Source organism: Cryptomeria japonica, chromosome 6, assembly GCF_030272615.1.
Source record: "Cryptomeria japonica chromosome 6, Sugi_1.0, whole genome shotgun sequence".
NCBI lineage: Eukaryota > Viridiplantae > Streptophyta > Pinopsida > Cupressales > Cupressaceae > Cryptomeria > Cryptomeria japonica.
In genome coordinates, this window is record NC_081410.1 from 521,570,301 (window position 1) to 521,585,762 (window position 15,462).

Below are 15,462 nucleotides of genomic sequence, written 5' to 3' on the forward strand. Positions count from 1 at the left end.
ATACAGATGAATGTTGAATTTTTTAATGGATTCCATATCATTGTTCCTAATAGATTTATCATGGCATTTGAACTCATTCATGGATGAGCACAAGGTATGAATGTCAATATTTGTTATGTGACTTGAAATGGGTATGGGTGTAAATTGGTTGAATTGCATTGGTGGCTTTTCACGGAGTCATCAAAATAGGGAGCTTAAGTATATTTTCTCATCTTGTATCTTGCTTATTCACAAAATTATAGCTTTCAGCTGTCTTGGTACTGTTATATTTCTTAATTTTCAGCCCACGTTGACTCTTTCAGGCTTTTTGGCTTGGAAAGACCAGGCTGTTATTATTTTGTATATTATTTTTCTTTAATTAATATTTGCATCTTCTCAATAAAAAAGAAAGTATATAATGAAAGAAAAGTTGTGGTGCTTGGAAGTGCCTCTAATGGATCTTTGGGAATAGTAAAAAAATAGAGCTTCTTGTGAGGGACAAGTTTCCTGGATGGAAATTAGTATGGTCAAGGAGGACATGCACATTATCTTATTTTATGGTAAGCAATATAGTCTTTATTCTAGAATATAGATATTTCTGAATTAGCATAGTATAGTGTTCAATAATATGTTCCCAAAATCACTATCATATAGAGGATTTGAATTGGCCATAGAGTTGCTTGATATCAAGTGACCATATTATTATCATTTGCAAGTAATAAACTCTCAAATGTCTTGCTAGACACATTGAGTTATTGTTCAGATTGCGCAAGGTAATCAACGCATGGTCTACTCCTCAATTCAGACACATTGAGTTATTGGTCAGATTGCTCAAGGTAATCAATGCATGGTCTACTTTTCAATTCTTGGTGAAATAATTTTCTATGGTCGAATGGGAATTAATTTTTATGATCGTTTTGAATTGTATGGAAGAATCATATCAGGCTCCCGAGTCTAATAATTGAGATTCTAGAGCAATAAAAAGAATCTAAATGTGAACGTAGGGTCAGTTTTATAATAGGGTCAAGTCATCATTGCTCAGGACATGAAAGAGGGTACAACAAAAGAAACATTTTTCATAAGCTTAAGAGGTTATAAACTTGTGTCATGTACTTACTTTTCAGATTTCTTATAAAATAGTGTGATGCGTTAAGAAAGGGAGTTCATTTGGTTTTGATACAAAGGAGGGACATCATCAAAATTGAGAGAAGGAATTTATTTTAAAAATGAGAACCCTATTTATGAATACGAGGTTCATGATGTCAACACAATGGAGAAGAGCATGAATTTTAAATAAATTTTTTTGTGGCTTTTTCTTATTCCCCATCAAGATTAGAAAAGTGTATTCAAGAAATCCCTTATAATTTTTCCCATGATAAAGATTATTTTCATGTTGGTGTGGATAAAATACATGAGTATGCATACTTCTTTACCATTTATTCTAAATTTACTACACATCATTTGATAAATAATTTTCTAGAGAGGTGATTGCACCATTGTGGTTGTCTAAAAATAATGTTAGTAGTGAAGATAGTAGATTCGTTGGTTGCTCTTGGCAATATTTATTTGATAAGGCATAACTCATTCATAGCATGAATTGTTAGATTTAAAAAGTTTAAATGAACATAGTGAATAAGTGGGTGGTAGGATTTTTGAGGGAATATGTTTTAGAACAAAAATTGGCATGGATAGAATGGTTTCACTTTGGAGAATGTTGCCAAACCATGTAATGCGTATCCATTGTGTTTGTGGCTAAAAGTGTATTGACGAGTACAACATTTATCTCTCATAGAACCAAATTACCATTTATCATAAACATTCATAATTTTTGCTCATCCTTAATTATGCTTAATAAAACAATATTATTTAATGATTCTACGCAATTTTAATTTTATATTAATATATTAATGTATGTATACTTGCCACTTTTTTTGTATATTTGATTTTCTTAATGTAATTGATTACATGTCAAAATATAAATTCTGAAAAAAACAAGACATGTAATGTGAAGAGGAATTATGAAATCACCAATTCTAAAAAGCTCTAGAATCTCTAAGTGTCTCCAAAATTATCATGGACTAAGCCACTACAAACATAATTATAGAGACTTACAATTCCTGTTTTGCTCAACCTATGGATGCCACCAAGTTGTTAAATCTTTAAAATTTAAATTTCTTGTTTCACAATAGATATTTCTAATAGTTGAACTTACGAAACTTTGACTTCTATTTGTGTAATCCATATAAGCAACTTTTAAAAGCCTTAGGGCATGTTGTTGTGATGCCTTAAATCTAGGAAATAGGTTATAATAAATGCATCTTTGTGATGGTTAATACATGACGATTCAAGTATTTGGTGGTATTTTTTTATTTTACAAAATAAATTGTAGAGAACATGTTCAATTATCTTACAGTGATTGTTGGAAGTATAATTGTATATTGTAGATAATTTTGTAAATTGAGAGACTCAAAACCTTCATCAACTTACCCACTTTACTAAGGATTTGAACAACTGTCTGGTAGAGATAAGCATTTTAAGTTTGTTATTAATTCATGTTTGCATAGTTCATGTTATAGTAAAATGTAGGTTAAATGTGTTCATTGTGATTAGTATATTTAATGTTATCTATGATGTTTCATGCATTTGCTATATTTGTGTGTGGATTTATATCTATATAAAAGACTATAGGAATTGTAGTTCTAGAATAAATTGTTGATTTCATGTAAAAAATCCTTTCTTTCAAAATAGAGAATCTATCAACATATTTCATTTCATGTTGAAATCCTTTTCAAAAAACAAGCAAAATGATAGATAATTCATTTTTTATATATCAATATTTAGCAATGAAGGAATTTTTATTCTATTTTAATAGAAATTTAGTTAACCTTTCTCGATTCCATAGATTACAGGTTTCAATTTTATAGATTACCTTTCCTAATTCCATATTTTACACCTCCCAAATTCTTAAATCACATTTCCTATGTTCTTATAGATTGTTCCAATTGTAAATGCTTCTTTGTTAACATTCCTTCACAACACAATTACTTTCTATATGATTGGATATCTAAAATTCTTTTATAGACAACCTTACATGCCACCCTAGTCAGATTGATAAATTTATTAGAGTACAAGATCTAATTATAGCTCTTTGAGTATTAATCATATGGATAGCAAATTCCACCATTGCTAAAATGATGAAAAAGTCAAGAAGTGGAGTCATAAATTTTTTTGGTTTATTAGATGAACCTACCTACAAAGGATGTCACTCTAGAAGGTGTGGCGTCATAAATTGTACACCTTTATTAGTGTCTCCAGTTTCACACTCTCCTAGCGTCTATTTTAGTATTCCCTTTCCTACATGCATTATAGGACCTTTATTATAATCGATTAATATTTAATTCAATATCATGGGTCTTATTCCACTTTATTACATCATCACACTCTTATTTTGGCCCTTAATTCTAGGTGTGCCCTTCAATATCCTGATTTATCACTAATCCTACCCCAATTTCAACCTTTAAAGCATATCCCGCATATGTACACATTACAATTTGAGCTAGAAGTTGAATTCAACATTGGAACCCTGTTATCTTACATTCCTCGAAAGTTGTAAAAAAGTTGTCGGGACCAGGGCGACCTACCACCACCATGGTACCACACTTTTTCCCCCAAATTTTGAGAAGATATTAAGACGGTCATACCCTAACCAAATCTAGCTCTATGTGAAAATAAATCAAATCTAAGTCGGCCTCAAGGTGATTTTAATTGTGAAATCCCTATATACGACATCCCTCTCAATTCATTTTCAGCATCACATCTTATGCTAACATTATCATCCAATTCAAGAGCAATTCTTCTTCCTCAAGAGCAAACTTGATTCAAGGAGCAAAAAACTACATCAAGACATCTTCATGTTATGTTTTATCTATGATTTCATGATGAATTTAATGTGATTTATCATGTTGTTGCATCAACACATGGAGGACTTATCTTAAGAGCATTGCATTGAATCCATTGAAGGTATAATCATCTACATTCAAACATTTCCATTTCAGATCTAGCCTTGCCCTCAAAAGGCAAGCTTTTCCAATTCAATTTCTATTTTAATTAGAGTTAATTCCAAACATGGGGTTTGACCTAAGGCAAACCTGTTGTGTTGTGCACACACTCCCCATCTCCAATAGGGACCCCCTCTCCTTCTTCCCACCTTGCTAACATGAGAGGGAGAGGGAAGGCTTAGAGGTGTGTAGAAAATTAGAGTGAATTTTGAGCATGAGGAAAGTTGGGTGAACCCAAACCCATAGGTCCTAATTTGTACTACAACCTAGGATCTTGAGAGGAACTAAGTAAATGAAGAGAAGAAGGGAAAAGAGGGCCTTCAATGGCCAAATTTGATATCATTGCAAATTGGAATAAGGCCTCAGTACTAAAGCATTCCTAACCCCAAACTTCAGTCCGAGTTTTGTCCATTTCATCACAAAGTTCGGTATTTGCACTAAGATGTGGAAAAACTGTTAATCCTAAAATGTTTCATAGGACCGAACTTTAGTCCAATTTTGCAAAATCAGCTAATGATGAGGTCAAAATCTAGGACATTTTAAATTCAACCCAAGGTGGGGGCAATCCTTGTCATAGCCATGAAAGCATCAAAGACTTTTCATGAGCACGAAGGTTGCAGTTCAAAATTTGGTGTTTTGGGCACTAAAAATCAGAATAAACACTAATCTCAAAAGTTGTCCAAACAACAAAATTTTGACCAAGTTTCTCAAAGTTCGGTGTTTGCATTAGAAGTGGGAATAAGGCTATTTCCTAAAAGGTTTCCAACTGTCGAGTTTTGACCTGAACTTGAGTGTTCCTTTCCAAACTCGGTACTAACACTATACAACATATTAGACCTTATTTCTAAAGTTGTTCCTATCATGGAAGTCTAGTCTGAACTTTGACCTTTCGCTTTAAAAATTCGATAGTCACATTCCTAAGACCGAGTTTTCTTCTCAATTCAGATTTTGTAGTCACAAAGTGATAAGATTTAGGTCACAAACATTGACAACAAAGTTGCAGACAAAAGGAATGATGAACAACATAAGGTAATACTAGATCTATGCGCTTAAAAGGCTAGAGGCCGAGAAGAATGATTTGTAAACAAGATATGAGTTCCTTGCATACCTAAATTTAGTATCTGCATGTAAAATGAGAACAATTCTTATTCCTAAATGTCTTCCTAATTCCATGGTTTTCACTGAGTTTTATCCCATACTCTTCAAATTTGGTATCAACATCCAAATGAGGAATAAGACTTGTTCTCAGAACCCTTCCTAATGTCAAGGTTTGGACCAATGGTAGCACTCCAGTTAGGATTAAGCCCTATTCCCTAAGTTGTTCATAGTGCCTAACTTCATATTGAGTTTTGAACAAATCATCTCCAAATTCGGTATGGGCATGAAGAATTGAATTTGACATTCTTCCTAAGAGCTCTCTTAGCATCGAATCTTGAGCAGATGTTTCCAATCTAATTCCACATGCCAAGTAACCAAGCTTCCTAAGGTCAAAGGTTTTCTTAGATTCTTTAAAGGCCTTAATTTGTCTATTATGATTCGTGACGATTTTTTGATCAAATGAAGAAGATGTTGAAATGCTAACCCTAAAACCTTTAAGATGCTTAATGGTAATTGTAGTCACATAAATCTATCCACTTAATTAAATGACTATTTACTATTTATTTGATTATTTAACCATCAATAATCAGTTAATTAAATTAATGTTTAATTAATTAATCCTCAATCTCTTCTCCTATTAATTAAATAAAATTTTCAATTTATTTTAAAAATTAATTCATTAAGCCACACTCTAAATCAATTAAATAAATAAAATATATTTATTAAATTTAACCCCCTTTCCTCATTTAAATAAATAATCAAATATTTATTTAAATCCCTAAACTACCCCCCACTTGCATTCTCCTACAAACGCAAGTTGCACCTATTTTGTTGAAATAAAGTAATTTTATTTTAATTAAAATCCTATTTTCCCTCACCCACCAAACCCACTTACATCCTAAACCCATTCTAGATTCCTCTAAACCATTCCTAATTAGCCTAAACCCATCCCCTAATTATTGTCACATTCCTAAGCAACTTGAAGTCACTTCTCAAAGCCTCCAAAGTCTTTGAAAAGCATTAAATGCTTTATGTCTCCAACAAGTTAACCCCTAAAGTCTTCCAAACCATTAATGGTTCTTACATGACCATTTATAGCTTTTACATAGCCATTAATGGTTAAACTCAACTCACCCACATGGTTAGAGACCTTCCCTTTAACTCAACCCTCATTTGACTCATGGGTCTCTTCAAGCATTTATTGCTTTGACCATGGTTATCCTCACTAACTCTTGCACAAGAGTTTATCCATTTGATAAAGGCATTATTCATTGGATAAAGGCTTTATTCATTCAACTTAACACTAGCTTTCAAGCGACACCACAAGAAACGACACCCCTGCCCAAGCAATATAATCTTGTGGAACAATTGGATTAAACGCTCACACTCATATCCATATTAGAGCTTATGTGCTTATCCCCTTCACACAAAATAATCTTGGATCAAGCTCTCCAAGAAGCATCAGTCCCCGCCAACCTCAACATAAATCAATTTCAAGCCATGGTTGGCAGCCTTAGGTCATCACCAAGCCTCACTTTTTTTGAAAGTGACAACGCTTCATTCCAACAACCACATAACACATCCCTTCACATTGAAGGATTTGTAAACCAACACAGAAACAAGCGAGTCTTGATTGACAATGGAGCCGACTTGAATATATGCACCTTGCAGTTGGTCACAACATTGGGGTATGCGGTAGAATCAGTAAATGCCAATAAAAATATAACCATTAAGGCCTATGATGATGCAGAGGGTTCTTCCAGAGGAGCTTATCAAAGTGGAGCCAGTGGTGAAACATATATTCTGCCAAGTTCTGGACCTTTCTTTTCCATATAATCTTTTGTTAGGAAGACCTTGGATACATGCCATGCAAGCTGTTCCATCTACCTATCATCAGTGTATCAAGTTTCCCAATAACGGTGTAGAAATCACAATCCTTGGCAATGCAAATCCATTTGCATATTGTAACAATATTAACCATCAGCCAGAGATCACCGTACCTAACAATAAAGAAGCTATCCCTTCCACATCACATGTTAATCTAGCCTCTCTTTCCAGCTCAATCACCCCTATACCAAAGCAAGAGAAGTTGAAAATAAAAATGGTTGAGGAAGGTCCCGGGGAATATAATCTTAGCCAACTCTTTTGTGTTGGCAATTACTCACCTCCCCTAGAACTCATGGAAAACCCCAAAAGTTGCTTCAAACACCACTGGCCAAGCAAGCATGCACTTTGGCACAGTTCATCCCTGGTAAAAGTCAGGAAGAAGAAACTCGGGATGAGGACCTGGTAGAATGGATCTACAAAGACCCTACCAACACAGAAAGCCCAAAGGCTAAGCTTCCTGCTGATAAATATGGCAAAGGCCTCACTATCATGCAAAGAATGGGCTATGATGACCAGAGTGCTTTGGGACATTGCAAACAAGGACGACACGAGCCCTTACAACCTGAGTTGAAACCCAAAGATAAAACTGGAGTAGGTTTTCAAAAGGAATCTCTTCCTAAGCTTAGATTCAAAGGAAAACCCAGCAAACCCGTATATCAGCCAGTTACTCCACGGAGGCCATCCTTGATTATATTTGCAACACCAACTACACCACCTGCACCAACAAAACCGATAAACCCATCAGTAACATCGGTAGCACCAACCGCACCCACCAAACTGATAATCCCATTAGTAGCATCAAATTCGTCAGCATCATCAACAACACCGATAAACCCATCAGTAGCGTCAGTAGCACCAACTACATCAACAACACCGGTACTCCCCGCAACAACAACATCAACAACACTAATACTCCCAACAACAGCATCAACAACACCAATAACCTTGGCAGTAGCATCAACAACATCAATAACCTCATTAGTAGAACCAAAAATCCCACCTATAAAGTGCATAAACACGTGACTAATACATTCTTCAACACAAAAGACATCCCAACATGGTACAGTAATCAGATGTTAGAGAGTGATTCAGAGACAAACTCGCATGAGTGGGAGTGGGATTCACTGAATCTAAATACTTCAGACGAGGAAGAAAGATCCCCTCCCCCACCTCGTAAAGATATCCTAGTTTATGGGGAGGCATGGATTAAAACCTTTTGGGTTTGTGAGCAAGAAGCAACTTCCATAGGACCTACGTCACATCCTACACCAGAATCTGACAAGGAGAGTACCATCAATGAACTTCACTCATCTATATTAACCCTCTATGACTCCTCCTCTGAACTCAACTTAATCGATGAGGTCATGCCTATCATCCACCTCGAACTCATCGACTGGAACCAGCCAAATCCCCCATGTCTTGATCACATCCAAAATGATGAGGCGTTCATTCACTTTTTAGAAATACAGGATAACATACCAAGCGGGGATCATAAAGTTGGGTTTGCCATCGAACTTAATAGCGCAACATACTTTGGGGTAGATATCAAACCTTTCAGCTACAAAAATATCACAATAATACATGGATTTTCTCGTGAAAACCACACAGTGGCACTTGTTGATCCCAAAAAAGTAAAAATAAAGAGCATATCCAAAGGTGAAAACCTCTCCGAGAAGCCTGAGGATGAAAGGTTTGACATCCTCCCCTTTAGTACAAATTAGGAGAGATCAACCATCCTAATAGAGGAAACAAAATAATTCAATGTGGGGACCCTTGAGACTCCTCACCAAATACATTTGGCATCTCTACTAACTCCAGAGGAACAACCAAAATTTGTGGAATTATTCCATAAGTGTCAAATCAACTTCGCATGGTCTTATGCAGACATACTTGTCTTAGATCCTGATTTGGTCATGCATCACTTAACCGTGGCAGAAGGAGCTAAACCAGTAAAACAAAAGCTCAGAAAGATGCACCCACAAATTGGTGTTCTTGTCAAGGTGGAACTCAAAAATCTCTTGGATGTTGGTTTCATCAGACCAATCGATTATGCAGATTGGATCTCCACTATTGTACCTGTTGGTAAACCTAATGGGGGCATCTATATCTATACAAACTTTAGAGATTTGAACAAGGCATGCCCAAAATATGACTTCCCCTTACCAAACACCGACATGATTGTCGATCTAACAGCGGGTCATGCAATGCTTTCTCTAATGGATGGATTTCCAGGGTACAACCAGATTAAGATTGCTCCAGAGGATCAACATAAAACTGCTTTCACATGCCCATGGGGAACCTACTGTTGGAATGTGATGCCATTTGGTCTGAAGAATGCAGGGGCAACCTATCAAAGAGCTATGACTACTATATTTCATGATATGATGCACACCATAATGGAAGATTATGTCAATGATTTACTAGCTAAAACATTAACAAGAGAGGGTCATTTGGAAATACTGGGTACAATCTTCGACAGATTAGAGCAATATCATGTCTGTCTGAATCCAAAGAAATGTGTCTTTGGAGTCACCTCCGGGAAGCTCCTAGGATACATTGTCTCAAGCAAAGACATTGAAGTAGATCTGGCGAAAGTCAAAGCAATCATGGACATGCCACCTCCAAAGAACATCAGTCAGTTAAGGACACTACAAGGGCGGCTACAATCAATTCAAAGATTCATTGCACAATTCCCTTCACGCATCTATTACACAAGAATATCCACTTTCAATGGGATACAAAGTGTCAGCAAGCATTCCAAATGCTTAAAGACTACCTAATGCATACACCGTTGTTGATCCCACCAGATCCAAGTAAACCTCTATTGCTATATATTTCAGCTACAAATACAACATTAAGAGTACTGTTGGCACAACACAATGCAGAAGGAAAAGAATGTGTTGTATACTATATCTCTCGCACATTGGTAGGCTATGAACTCAATTACATACCTATTGAGCGAGCTTGCCTAGCAGTTATCTTGGCAGCCACCAAATTGAGGCAGTACATGTTAGCGCACAAGGTACAACTCATTGCCAAAATAGATCCACTCAAGTACCTACTCAACAAGGCAACATTGACAGGCTGCTTGGCTAAATGGGTTATGATCTTGAATGAATTTGATATAGAGTATGTGGACCACAAGGCTATCAAGGGGCAAGCTATTGCAGATCAATTGGCTGATGCACCCCTCGCAGGTGACCATCCTCTTGTTTCCAATTTTCCATATGAAGAGATCTTCATGATCACAGCTACACAACTTTGGAAGCTCTATTTTGATGGCTCATATACCAGACATGGCTCGGGGGTAGGTATTCTTTTTATCACACCTCAAGGTGACAGCATCTCGAAGTCATATAGGCTCACTTTCCCATGCACCAATAATATAGTAGAATATGAGGCCTTGATCACAGGGCTCAGATTAGCTATACAATGGCATCTCAAAGAGCTATAGGTATATAGAGATTCCCAACTAGTCATTCGACAAGTCATCGATGAGTATCAAACTAAGGATGATAAGCTCATGTCGTATAGAAGGATGGTGGATAGTTACAAAGAATCATTTACAACTATCACATTTGAGCAAGTACCCAGAGATCAGAATCGAGCTGTTGACGCAATGGCTACAATTGCATCTCTCTTGGATCTTCCACAAAATTCGACACGCTATGAGTTCTTAATAGAACAACTTTGGATCCCTGCGTATGATATCTCTGAAACTAAAATAATATGTCGCCTTTTTGGGTCTTGAATCCCCATGGTACAGTGAGTTCTTCACTTACCTTTACGATCACACACTTCCTCCCAACCAATCCAATAACCAACGAAAAACCTTCATTTGCCACAATGCTCGATACACCATCATTGTCGAAATCCTATACAGGCAAAGTCTTGATGGTACTCTCCTTCGATGTTTAGAACAAGATGAGATAACAAAGGCCTTGGAAGAGGTAAATGAAGGAATTTGTGGGTCTCACTCAAGCGGTCCTTCCCTAGCAAAGAAAATCATGCGCGCTGGATACTATTGGCCCACCATGGAAAAAGACCCCTACTATTTTGTCAGAAAATGCAAGAAATGCCAAGTTCACGGAGACCTGATACATGCACTAGCACAGGAATTACAACCAATCACAACACCATGGCCCTTTTGTCAATGCAGACTTGACCTTGTGAGTAAAATCCATCCATCTTCATCCAATGGTCTTTAATTTATCATTACCGCCATCGAATACTTCACAAAGTGGATCGAAGTTGTTCCACTTACCCAAGTCACCGACAAGCAGATCGCCTCATTCATCTATAATTACATCATCTGCCGGTATGGTGTACCCATGTCCATCATCACAAATAACGACCTTCCTTTCAAAAATCAGGATGTCCATGAGCTCTGTGAGAAGTTTCACATCCAACACTGCTTTTCCACCCCCTATTACCCACAAGGCAATGGTCAAGCTGAAGCATCAAACAAAACATATTGAGGATCCTTAAAAAGACAGTCAACGATGCTAGTCGTGATTGGCACATTCGATTAAATCCAGCACTATGGGCGTATCGAAATAGCATTTGAACCCCTACAGACGCAACTCCCTACTCACTGGTTTATGGAGCAGAAGCCATACTACCTATTGAGGTTGAAATACCATCTCTACGAGTCTCTTTGCACAATCTAATAGATGATGAAGCATACCGAGTCTCCCGTCTTTAGGACTTGGAACTGCTTGAGGAACGACGACAAGCTGCATGCAACCACCTCAAAGCCTACCAACAACGCATGAGCATAAGCTACAATCATCGGGTTAAACCTCGTACATTTGAGGTAGGTGATCTTTCTCTCAGGGAGAATCCTCACAACCAACCAAATAAAGAACATCAGGGCAAGTTTGAATCCAATTGGCTGGGTCTGTATGTTATCATTGTTGTATTTGGGTTTGGGGCATATCAGTTGGCAACTTCCGAAGGAGAACCACTAGTAGATTCGATCAATAACATGCACCTCAAACGGTTTCATACATAAGTTGTGTCGGGCATCAGGCTCCTCCACTATATTAGAAAATACCAAAAACATTCAGAAAACTGTCCTGTAGAAAATACAAAAAAATCAAGAAATAGTAAAGAAAAATAATGCATCCAAACGGTGAAAACCACTTTGGTGGTGCCTTGGGTAATTATGATGGCGAAAACTTGGCAAACAGGTGCCACTCATAAAAGCTATGGCTTCATTGTCTTTTAGACTTGTTGGGATCACATCAATTGCATCCATTCATCCATTATTCAAACCATGACTTGTCATTGATCTGCAATCAGGGTTAGCACTTCGTGTGTCTTGCATCCCACTTTCATAGTGATGTCTAAACTTGGGGAAATACTCTTAACCGACTGATGGAAGTGGATTCTACATTACTTATGATTAATTGAGTTCCTCATTCAAAATTGGTTGGACATATACCAAAAATATTCAAAAACACTCACAAAATCCAAAAATATGATAAAACATCAAAAATCAATCAAAAACATTGCAAAGCATATTATTCCTTATACATACGCATCACAACAGACACCACACAAACATTTTGAGCTACTCAAACAAAGACCACTTATCAAATCAACCAACCAAGTCAAAAAAATCTGCACACAACTGTCTTCACAAGGATGCATCCTTCCTCACAGACAAGACATGGTAGCATTTTCTTTGACAACAAAATTTTGTTTAGCTGATAAGCACTTGTTCGATTTGTTATTTCTTTATTTATTCATATCAGGTTCCTACGCTACTCCAGGATATCTACAAGTGATTAGAGTAAGCCAAGATGGCTCCTAATATCTTTTTCTTTGTTTGTTGTCTGCGGATTGTTCCAATGAAGTTCTGGGGCATGTACTAATGGTGTCTACGTGGGAAGTTCACTAAGCTATGTGATCCTATGCAAAATATAGTCATAGATCACTATGGCTTACTGACTACAACGTATACCTTGACCATTTGCGCATGAACCAAAATGGAGGGTAACTTTTCCTTGTCTATAAATGTTTGCTTACAGGTGAAATGCTCAAACTTGGTTCCTGCTACCTTAGCCAAGAATGGTACTACCATGATCGATGAGGAAAATAAAGCACTATGAATACTCTATGGATTGTCCTTTCATCTCATCTGTATATATTGCAATCTGTTGCATATCACTCATCCATTTGCTCATTCATTGTTCATATCTATTGTTTGCATGCAAGTAATTCAGGCTTCTATGAGAAATCACCTAATATAATTTGTCTTGGGTACAAAATCATGATGGAGTTCTCTGATACATCATCTCACATCTGCATTCCACATCTGAAAATTCTCACCAACTTGCTTTCATATATCATGAAGGCATGGCATTATCATGTTAGTTACATCATCTGCATTCAGTTCACTATCATTTAGTTGCACTTCGATTCATTTAGATATTCATTTAAGTGCATTGATTTATTCGTCACATTAGGGCATTTAACACATCATATGCATTTATTATCATTTACTTGCATTTCATTTAAGTGCATTTGTTTCTCCGTTATCAAGAACATCCATTCATCCATTTAGTGCATTCATTTAAAACATTAAATATGTATTCCTTTCATTATCCTGTAAGTTCATATAGAATCCATTTAGTAGGTGCATTTTTAGTTTCCTCTAGATTCATAAGATGCATTCATTATCCTTTAAATTGCATTAAGGTGCAGTTATTCATTATCCTTTAATTGCATTAAGGTGCAGTTATTCATTATCACTTAGTTGCATTTGTTTGCATTATCATTTCAATCTCATTTATCACTTAGTTGTATTTTGAATCATTTTATTCATTTAGATTCATTTAGATACATCTCAACAACATCACATCATTTAGATACACCCATTTAAGAAACATAACATTTGTATAAACATTTGTTCATCCAGTTAAGTGCATTCATCTAGTTGAATACATAAACATTTGCATAAACATTTGATTCGCTTAGATTCATCTTAAAACATGCATCATTTACTCATATCATCATCATCATCATCATCATCATCATCATCATCATCATCATCATCATCATCATCATCATCATCATCATCATCATCATCATCATCATCATCATCATAATATAATCAACATGAATAAGTATTATCTATCACAATATCATTATTCATTATATCATCTAATCATTTAGCATACATCATCATTGCATCACATTTATATCATTACAAAAGCATCATCCATCTTCTATCCGCATCCACATGATTGGCAAAATCATTGATAGCATGCATACAAAAATCATATCATCACCATGTACATATAGAAAGCAAATCATCTATAGCCTGAATTTAAGCATAACTCATAAATCATCATCCTGCATAACAACATACATATCATCATATACATACATCTCATATCATCACCATGTACATATAGAAAGCAAATCATCCATGGCATGGATCTAAGTAAAACTCATAATCATCATCCTGCATAAAAACATACATGTCATCATATATATGCATATCATATCATCACAAAACATGGGAACTCCTCATATATTGCATCATATATCACATCACAAAATCATACATGTATCAGAGTATAATGATGTCAAAATATACCGGCTACCAAGAGCCATCCAATTCACAGTCTAAAATAACAAAGTAACGAGTGCATAGAAACTCTCAAATAGCACTCTGGCCAGATGTTGCTCCACCCCCTGCACCACCACCCTCACCATCTCGCTGAGGAGGACCCATAACACCACCACCGCTCTGAACCCTTTGAGACTGCTCTACTCTCGCTCACCGCATATGGGAATAGCTCAGTGCCCGTTGACTACTCGGTACCATCTGCTCATATAATCCCCGCCAGTAATATATCTCCTCCTGAGTCTGCCGCATCTCCCTCAACACCTCCCCAACTGGACCCTGTGCTCTCGCTACAACTCGTTCTCTATCCTGCAACTCCCTCAATCTATTCACCAGATCATCTCTCTCTCGCATCACTATAGCCAACCTAGCCTCTCGTGCAAACAGTTGGACATCCCTGACTGCAATCTCCGTATCCCTATCCTCCAACCGTGCCTCGACTGTTGTCAGTCGAGTCTGCAAGTGTAATATCATATACTCCCGCATATCTCCCTCTCCTCCACCTATCGCTCCTCCTCCCATCTACATAGGATCCCCTCCTCCACCTGTCACTCCCTCTCCCATCTCCATAGGCTCCGCTCCCCCACCAATATCCCTACCTCCTGCTCTAGCTGTTCCCTGTATAAGTCGACCCTATGATAGTCACAATGACTGCCCACCTCTACCTCTCCTCTGTAATCGTCCTCCTCCACTACCTCCACCTCCAAATCCACCCCCACCCCCAAATCCCCCACCCCTAGCACCTCCACCTCCCCCTGCTCCACCAAAACCTCCCCCACCACCTCCCTCTCCCCCATCTCC